Genomic DNA, 10,271 nt, shown 5'->3' with positions numbered 1-10,271 from the left:
CAAATTAATACAAACAGATTATTTTTACAATACATTATAAAATAATAGACATTTATGGAAGATTTTAAAGCAAAAGGTTGACCGCAATGGACCACTGCGGGTGGAGTATTTAGACCGCAGCTGCTGCAGAGACCTGGATCTCAGCTGTTGGAGGTACCTGAACCGCAGTGGAATGAGGAACCTGGATTTCAGCTTATGGAGGGACCTTGACGGCATACGGTGTTGGGACCTGCACAGCAGCTACTGGAGAGACCTTGACTGCTAGGGGACCTGGAAAGCAGCCAGTGCAGGGAATTAGACCTGATCTTGGCGGGTGGAGGGACCTGGAAAGCAGCTGGTAGAGACCTGGAAAGCGGGCCCTGGAGCGACACGTAGTTGTACCATTGATGCTGCTTGTGTCCTTCTCCTCTTGAGCATCTCTTATGCCAGTTGATCTGCAAAGGATTAATACCATATCACTTTCAAAAGGGCAAGGCATTCTTCAAACATGTTGATTGGTTATGTTTTCATTCCACTTAACTATGAAATATTGCTGTTATGGTAATCTTTTTGCTTTAATAATAATAAATTTAAGTTATTTGCTTGTTGTTTTTGTTTGTTTATTTTTGAAATTTTAATCCCGTGATCACATGTGACTAAGCACTTTTCATCAATTATTAAAAAAATTGCGTTTGGTAGAAAATGCAGTTTGAAAATGTACCAAGATGTGTGGTCTCATTTGGCTGTGTGGTCTGGTGGCATTGTAAATGCAATAACCTGTATAGTTTACCTCTCAACAAATCGAGCTTTCTTGGTCAAGGACAGGGCGAGGTTTTCCCACTGTTGTTCCCCTCAAGTTTGCCAGCTTGTGCAGGGTAAAAACCAGGTTTAAAAGTCCATACATCAGGCAGGCGATGATGCACATTCTTTCCTAAGGATCTTCCCATTGATGTCAATTTTGCCTTGTGGCAAGAGTTTAACCTTCAAAATTAAAATATATAAGTTCTAATTAAGTATGAGGGAAAGAAATCCGTTCAGTAATAACCAGAAATAGATATAAATAAAATTTTAGATGACAATAACCATGAAACACAACCATAATTATTCACTGTACACAACATTTACACTTTTTCATGTGTAAGTTTATCTATTTTTGCTTCAAAATGTGTTGTTTATCCTTTAAATTGCAATACAATAACTTATCCATTTACATTTCCCAGTGACAATACATAAATATGATAATGATCATAATTAATTCAATAAACTAAATAAAAAAAGGGGTGAAGAAATGACAATACAAACCTGTTAAAACTGTTCTTCAGTATTCCAAAAACAACAACAGGCAGTTCAACCTCCTTTCCAACCAACTTATTATTGATTTCCACATTGCAGTAAAAAACACATTGTTTTCATCACACAATACTTCATGCTGACAGAATTTCAAGACATTTTACACTACCATTATAAGTCTTTCACTTCATTATATTAATGTTGCTGAATTAAATTTAGCTCAATATTCAATTGCTGACACCAGCTTATTTTTCAAAAGTTGTTGTTTTCAAAAAGATAACTTCCTCAGTGCAATAGCCAATCAAAAGCCTTATATCTTATTCCACACAGCCTTATCTCTAGGCAAACCTATGGCACGCCTGAACCACAAAAATGAGAAAAACTAAGTTTAAGTTACTTAAACTAGGTTTTTCTCTACTTAAATTCAATTTAAGTTACTTAATTCGAATTAACGCTGCTTAAAATGAATTTAAGTAGTTTTTGTGGTTCCCGCGGCGTTAACGCTAATTAAAACACCGAAAATGCATTAACGGTGCTTAATGGTAATTTTCTTACTTAAGTTGAATTAATTCAACTTAACAAGGATTTTCTCTATCAATTGTACTATTTTCAATTAAGTTGCGTTAAAATAGGTTTTTCTACTTAAAATATGTTTTTAGTTACACGAAATCAACTTTAGTAAGGAATTTTACTTAAGTTGTAAAGTCGAATTGTTTTGATTGGTCAGTTAATGATCCGGAAGACCTAAGCCAATCAGAAACGTCGTAACAAACGTAAACAGGAAAGGATTTTCTTCTACCGCCATTTACAATTTTGCAATGGATCGGTTACAACGCACGCATTTACCTACAGCTGACAGTGTTCTTGAAACTTAAGTTAGATATGTTTCTAAATAATATGTTAACAGTACATTTTTTTCTTTTTTTACATTTAAAATTATTTTAAAAGACAATAGTGCACTCAGACTTAAAATATCACCTGGGTAATTTCTGATATGTGTACTTTTTGGGATTGTTTACTTATAAGTTCACTGCCAATACTGAGATACTGGAGACTGTTTTTTTTCCATTTAAATACTAAAATGAAAGCCAAAATTTACATGTATAGAATATAATTAAGTTGGATTCGATGACACGATATAATCTTTAATTTCTACCTGGGACATATAATATAGTCCCAGTTTCTACATACAAGCTGGTATGACTACTCGTATACAAGACAAGTTATTACTACAGGTAAATGCGATATGACCCGGAAATATATAGACGGGCGGATCGTTTTTGATGTTTATTGCATAGTTACTGACTGTCAGCAAAATTTGATGATGAAAGGGTGTTTTGAATGTTATTCCAGACTAAAACAAATTTTAGCTGACTTAAGATTCTAATCCAAATTTATAATATCTGTATTTTTTGCTCGTACCACATGGCAATCTTTTTCTTCCGACCTCGGGCATGAATTTATTAACAAACCTGACAACCAATCAAAACGCTTGTTTCATATGCTTATTTTCGGACGCGAGTTTTGACTTAACGATAATTAATAATTCAACTTAAGTAAAAATTTTACTACTTAAGTAATAATTAAATACAATTAACGATGCGAAAGCACTTAAATTAATTTTAAGCAGCGTTAAATGCAATTTAAGTAACTTAACGGTAATAAAAATCAATTTTTGTTGTTCGGGCGCACTTAACGAGTTAAACTAAGTTTTTCTCTGCTTAATTCATTTTTCTCACATAAATAGAAAATAACTCTTCTTAACTACTTAATGCATTTAGTAGCGTTAATTCGAATTAAGTTACTTAAATTGAGTTTAAGTAGTGAAAAACTAAGTTTAAGTTACTTAAACTTAGTTTTTCTCTTTTTTGTGGTTCAGGCGTGCCATACAAACCCCATCAGTAGCCTTATCTACCCCTAGATAATCAGTACCCTGTTTAGCTCTGAATGCCTGACAGATTGTTATCTGTTTATTGTTAGTGGTGTGAAATAAGGGTGTTTTTAGGTATTGTCTTGTTATTTTGTTGACAGTTTATGTAACACAGGTCATGTTTGGCATTTTATTATTTAATTGCAAATTAAGAAAATGGATATGATGGTATCATATGCAAATATCAAAATCTTGCATAACTTATGTACACAAATAAATAGATTATTTCCAAAATAATGTTTCCAATACCATAATTATTTAAATATGCAGATTTAACAAGTAAATACTGTTTTAAAAAAGTATAAACAATCATATGAGATTGTTTAAAAAAAATAAAAAATTAAGACATAAAACAATCATAAGATATTGTTTAAAATAAAAACAAACATAAAGAAAAAATTCAAAGTGAAACACAAACTCTTTCATTTTCATGTATAAAACTAAGCTTGACCATTGTTATAGTTTTTGTCAGTGATACTTGTTGTCCATCTGTGAACCTGTGATAATCTGAAAGAGCCATTTTCATCCAATATTCCCTAAAAATTATGGGGAGCACACAAATGTACAATAGGGACAATGGCAAACAAGCTGTAAAAAAAGCCCCTTTACAATTGACTTGTTTTATTTATGGCTATAAACATTAAACAAAGACCCAGTTGAAGAATTATTGTTTCATTGATGAGTTATATTAATAAACAAAAGACCAACTTGTTGAAAAGTGTGTTAAAGTGAGTCTTTAAGCCTCGTTGCAGCTCTCAACTTATTTACAAAAAGACCAAGTTAAACTCGCTTAAACCCACTTCTGTTTAAAAAAAGACCAACTTCTGTTGTAAAAGACTCGCTTATAAAACAAAAAGACACACTTAAACACACATAAACCAACTCATAAATAAAAAGGCTCACTTTTGACACACAAAAACCGACTTCTTACAGAAAAAAACTCGCTTAAACACACATCTTCTTAAAATAACCAACTTTAAACTCAGTTAAGCACAGTTTAGCGCACATAAAACTCACTTTTATTAGCAAAAACCAACTTCCGCTAAGAAAAACTCAGAAAAAACACAGTTTTATGTTGGTTTAAGTGTGTTTTGGTATGAAAGTGGGTTATTTTTTGACAAGGGTATAACTAATCCATCTGTCATGTGTACTCCTCCACGATAAAATCGTGGACAGTTTCTTCGGAGACATATGATGAAAACCTTGATGGTATCCTCGTAGAAAGTGTGCATTTCATGCATAATTCATTTAAATCCAAACATTTATTTTTACGCATAATATGATTTAAAAAAAAAAAACACAAACTAGTTGTATCGTTATCGTCTTTAAAATAGTTAATAATTGAAGCAATAAAACACGTAAGATCGGCAATGTAAATATAACAATGTTCAGTTAGCCTGCGGTACGGAATTTTTCCCCCCGATTTTTTTGCTTCAAAAACTTTTTTTTCCGATTTTTTAGCTTAAAAAAGTAGATGCACGTTATACATAAATGCCCGTTATACACAGCGTTTTAGGGTATTTCTTTGATTTCTTTTCACACACAAAAACTTTGATAGAAACCAACTGGATTTTAATTATGAAAAAATGTATGGGTCGTTACCAGTATTTAGATAATGATTCATTGAGGCTAAAAAGGCAACAACAATCGCCATTATCAACTATTTCTTTGATTTCCTTTTACGTGCAAAAACTTTTGATAGAAGTCTATTGGATTGTAATTAATTTTATTTTTATAATTATTAGTTCATACTTCATAACATACATTTTAGCAATATATTTAATTTAGATAATTCATGATACCTCATATCATCAAATTACCACTGTCAAAATATCTATGTGTTGCAATAATTGATAACATTATCAATTGATCTTAGTTTCCAGCTCCTGTCATATTTTCTGAGCACTACTGTGATAATTAGTTTGATCTCTTTTGAACGGTGATATATATTTTTTATTTCATTAAATAATTATTTTACTATGAACATAGTTATGTTTAAGGTCAACATAGTTATGTTTAAGGTCTGCCTCTTTTTGTCATGCCACCAATAATAAGGACCACAATGGACATAATGGCTTGCTCTTTTTTGTGTTATCCTTGGTTTGGTGAGCATGTCATAGTTTATTGTACATGATATAGTTTTTAATAATTGCTTATTATTTTATTCTATGTTATGTTGTGAACTGTGTATATGCTTCCTATGCCAAAAATAAATCTATCTATCTATCTATCTAACAAAAATGTTTCAATCGTTTTCAGTATTTAGATAATGAGACTGCTCTCAGAAACAACTGCCATTCAAGTTACACACTGACAGCAAGCTAAGTCTGCGAAAGCATCCAAACGTGCTTCTGTTAATTGTGACAGCGAAAATTCTTTATGATCACAAATGTTTAAAATCAAAGGATAAGAAAATAGCATGAATAGATTGAAATTATAGTAAATACTCACTCATAACCTTAAAAAATGTATCTTGATGATATAGCGCTGAAGAAGATTTTGTTAATTACTTGTTGTTTTCTATTATCGTAGCACAATGTCGTTGTCGGCTTCGGTGCTTTGTCGAATTTTGCAAGTATATACAATTCTTCTAATGTAAAGGGGTAAAGGGGTAGAATAAAGATTAATAAGATTAATACAGACATCGACACTGTTGTATGGCAGTAGAAGTCTTCAACGGGCATTATATCCCGCCGGGTGAAACCCTACGGCCAAGCAGCTTCTTTGGAAGAACGGGCAGAGGTAGCAGCCCGAAGAGAACAGGCAAGGAGGGACCGTGAGAGAAACGTTAACATAGATCTTGTAGAGTATTTCACCCAGCAGTGGGCTGAGGTCCATGAATTAGACTCTAACTATGAATAGTGTTCACCATGATTGACAATATGATATTGATCTGACATGACCATATGATCTTTTTACAATATGATCTCAGTGCACAGACTTTTGAATTTAATATTGTGTAAGGGCTATTTACTTTATTCTTAAATTAATTCATTTCATTCAATTATTTTGATAAGAGGGGAGGAATGTTATAGGGTTGATTTTCTCCCTTTTGAATAATTATTTCCCTTTTTGTTATTAAAACTATAATATAATGTTGTTTAAGGGGTTTGTGTATTTTTCGTATTGGGTGGGTGTATCTTAAACTTATATTCTCGTTGAGGGTGGGAGTGGGTTTGTTAATGCATTGTTATATGTTTGCCTTACATATATTGTTTGTACTCTTTACTCTGGGACGTCATCTTCCACTAAACGAGTGATTGCTCTGATTTAGGACAACGCCTTACAAAGGCACTATTGGTATCTAGAATTCCACGTTAATTGATATTTCCCAGTTAAGTAGAGTATTTAATAGAGTATTTAATAAAGGGTTTAATTATTTATTAGTTTTCGCGTTGCCTTTCTCCCAAATGCCTTTTCAGGTTATAGTTTATTGAACCCGAGACTATTGACCAATGTAATAGAGTGCATTGTGGTATGTCTGGTAAGTGTTGTTTTGTCAAACTTTAACATAGATTAATCAATAATATGCATATTCTAAGTATAAAAAGGGTCATAATTCTGTCATAATGCTTGATACAGTTGTCTGCTCTTGTTTAAAGGTTGGGGTCATGATTGATAACAAGTATGCAAAATATGAAAGCAATATGTGAAGGGACACAGGAAATATTTGGGGTAGTACGCAAACTTTAACATAGATTTATCAATAATATGCATATTCTAAGTATAAAAGGGGCCATAATTCTGTCAAAATGCTTGATACAGTTGTCTGCTCTTGTTTATAGGTTGGAGTCATGATGGTTAACAAGTATGCAAAATATGAAAGCAATATGTCAAGGGACAATGAAAATAATTGGGGTAGTACGCAAACTTTAACATTTGCATGCTCACTGAAACGCCAACGCCAGGGTGAGTAGGATAGCTCCACTATATATATTTCATTTATAACAGGCGAGCTAAATATGTTTGAGTCGTTTTCAGTATTTAGATAATGAGACTGCCCTCAGAACAAACTGTCATTCTAGTTACACACTGACAGCAAGCTAGGTCTCGGAAAGCAACCAAAAGTGCTTCTTGTAATTGTGACTGCGAAAAATTCTTTGTCATATGATTCATTGAGACTAACAATCATCAAAACGCAAACTAGGGCTTAAACAACAACAAAGCAAATTCAATTGCCATATTGAACTATTTCTTTGATTTCTTTTTACACGCAAAATCTTTGATAGAAGTAAACTGGATTGTATTTTTCTTTTATGTTTTGGTTGCTTCCTGTTTCTAGATAATGAGACTCCCCCAGCGTTAGTCCCACAAAATGCCCCAAATACAACTCTTACTACACCATCAGAAGCATCACCATCACCAGTTCCAACATCATCATCTATGTAACCACAGAAGTCGAAGTCTTTAAGATCAGGATAAAGAATCTGGAATCACAAATCCTGATGTAACGAAACCACTTCTCCACAGGGCTCAAAACATGTTAAGAAATGATGTATGATGCCCATTTCACTACCACCCTCCAGACCATGGACTCGGTTGCCTCATGATTCACAGCATTGAGAACCCATCCTCAACTCCTTAGATATAACAGACACATACATTCACTCAATTTTGACACCACAAGATTGTTTAATTGCACCAACAGAAGAAGTCACTTCAGCAACATCATCCACAAGACAATCACCACCACTCAGAACAACTTCTGAAACCATCATGAAATCAGCCACCATCCAGCATCTGAAGACCACTGTGACGGCCACATCAATCGCCCTAATGAACTATTTCTTTGATTTCTTTTCACAAACAAAATCTTTGATATAAATCAACTGGATTTTAATTATGAAAAAATGTATGGGTCGTTACCAGTATTTAGATAATGATTCATTGAGGCTAAAAAGGCAACAAGAATCGCCAATATCATCTATTACACACTGACAGCAAGCAAAGTCCGCGAAAGTAACCAGAAGTACTTCTGGTAAGTCTGACTCAGAAGATTCATCGTCCTATGATTCATGGAGGCACTAACAATCATCAAAGTGCATACAAGGGCTTAAGAAGCAACAAAGCAACAACAATTGCCATTATGAAATATTTTGATAGAAATCAACTGGATTGTAATTTTTTAAGTGTTTTGGTTGTAACCATATGATTCATTGAGGCACTAACAATCATCAAAGTGCAAAAAAGGATGTAAACAGCATCAAAGCAATTGCCATAATGCACTTTCTTTCTTTATTTTTTACATGCAAAAGATTTGATAGAAATCGATTTGATTGTAATTTAGAAGAAATGTTTTGTTTCTTATCAGTATACAGATCATCCTAGTGTAACATAACGCACACAAAACGCACATTTGGGGCATTGTTGGATTTATATAATGATCGAAATTTGTACCACATTTCATACAATCTTAAATAGGCAGCCATCTGGATCAACAAATCATTAGCCTCGAGTTATAATTACCGGACACGAATATTTGCTTACCGTATGTGCCAATCTTCGGTCATTTCCGTATGTATTCGATAGGTGTCCGTTGCATACGTATATTTAGGTTGCAGACACGTGACTTAACAAACGGCCAATCAGAATTGTACATGTAGACACGTGACGTTACACAGCCAATCAGAATTGTACACATAACAATTATCAAAGCTTTCGTTGTTTATATCTATATTAATGGAGAGTCTTACTTAAACGGCCGAACATACAAGTCGCATTATTGCTGGCTTTCGCGGGATGGGCCCATTGCGGGCTTCGCATGTATCTTGTATTTGACAAACATTTTGGAAACGTTGTGTTGTGTTAATAAGCAGAAATAAAACGCAAAGAAAACAGAAATGAACTTTTGTTGGTACTGTGTCTTTTCCACGAACGATACATAATTACGTGACACTAGAAATCAGTTGACTTAGTTTTACTTGATTAAGAAGCATGTTTAAGTCCTTTTCGAGAAACTACCCCCTACAGTATGATACTGTATCTAGACGCCAGTGTTACTGATACTGTATACACAGGTGTTTTTTCTTACCATTTTGGGAATGGGGCCAGTTCCCTTCAGATTGGTTACACTGTACAAGGACGGCCTGGAAGTTGCCTTTATAATATTTAAGGCACAGGGAAGCACTATCACCAACTGGTTTGGTCAGGCCAAAAATGTCTTTTCAACATGGTCTGACCTACCGTAAATCTACGAATATAATACACACTTTTTTACCTTACCTGCCGATTTTTTCTTCAAGTAGGGGGTGCGTATAATATACGAGTTTAGAGCAGAACAAAATTTTTCCTGTGCAAATTTTCAACTTAATCGCTGTTATTCGCTTCGCGGCAGCCATTTTGAATTACACAGTTACATCAAACAGGGGGCAACTGTGCTTATGGAAATTGTCCTGGCTACACCGTATATTACTATACATGCTAACCAACTATCGGTATATTAGATTTATAATAATAATAGTTATTATTTTATTATTATAACTATAATTGTTCTGAATATTGTCAAATGGAATTAAATGTTATAATAAACAGCGTTTCTGTTGTTTCTTTTGCAATTATGACTGCTTGACCCAGGTGTCAGCAGGTGGCTCGTGTACGTGTTATCGGTAAAGTTGTTGAGAAGGGCCCTCGCTTGTCAGCGGGAAACGACTGAATACCCGTGTATTCGAGGTGTTGATAAAAGGGGCCAGATTAAGGGGCCAGAGTAAACGATTGCTAATTGACTCTTATTGACACTTACCATACAAGGTCTTTATAAACACAGAACGTCAGCATTGGGCATCATTATCTTCCATACAGCCTACTGACTACATATCGTCATCGACAGCGAACAAAACAGCTCCAAATTTATTTATCTTGACATTGTCAAAAAAGGCACTTTTTAGCCCCGATCTTTTTATTGTCAAATAGGCACTTTTTAGCGCCGATCTTGAATTGTCACAATGGGCAAAGTACGTGCATCGTACACTGCCAAGGAAAAGCTAGCTGCTATTTCCTATGCAGAGGCACATGGCAACAGAGCAGCCGGACGTGAGTTTGGCTGTAATGAAGCCTGTGTTCGTCTGTGGCGCAA

General features: G+C 34.2%; 1 long non-coding RNA gene across 1 annotated transcript; it reads right to left on the bottom strand.

Moving 5' to 3' along the window:
• Window positions 1–1,012: 1,012 nt before the first annotated feature.
• Window positions 1,013–3,389, bottom strand: LOC127847146 (uncharacterized). The gene is made up of 2 exons (XR_008033841.1): window positions 3,164–3,389; window positions 1,013–1,617 (listed from the first exon to the last, which is right to left on the bottom strand). It is a non-coding gene; the product is annotated as an uncharacterized LOC127847146 (long non-coding RNA).
• Window positions 3,390–10,271: the final 6,882 nt, after the last annotated feature.

This window comes from Dreissena polymorpha, chromosome 1 (genome assembly GCF_020536995.1).
Source record: "Dreissena polymorpha isolate Duluth1 chromosome 1, UMN_Dpol_1.0, whole genome shotgun sequence".
Taxonomy (NCBI): domain Eukaryota; kingdom Metazoa; phylum Mollusca; class Bivalvia; order Myida; family Dreissenidae; genus Dreissena; species Dreissena polymorpha.
The sequence above is the reverse complement of the archived record's forward strand: the minus strand, read 5'-3'. Positions and strand labels throughout refer to the sequence as shown.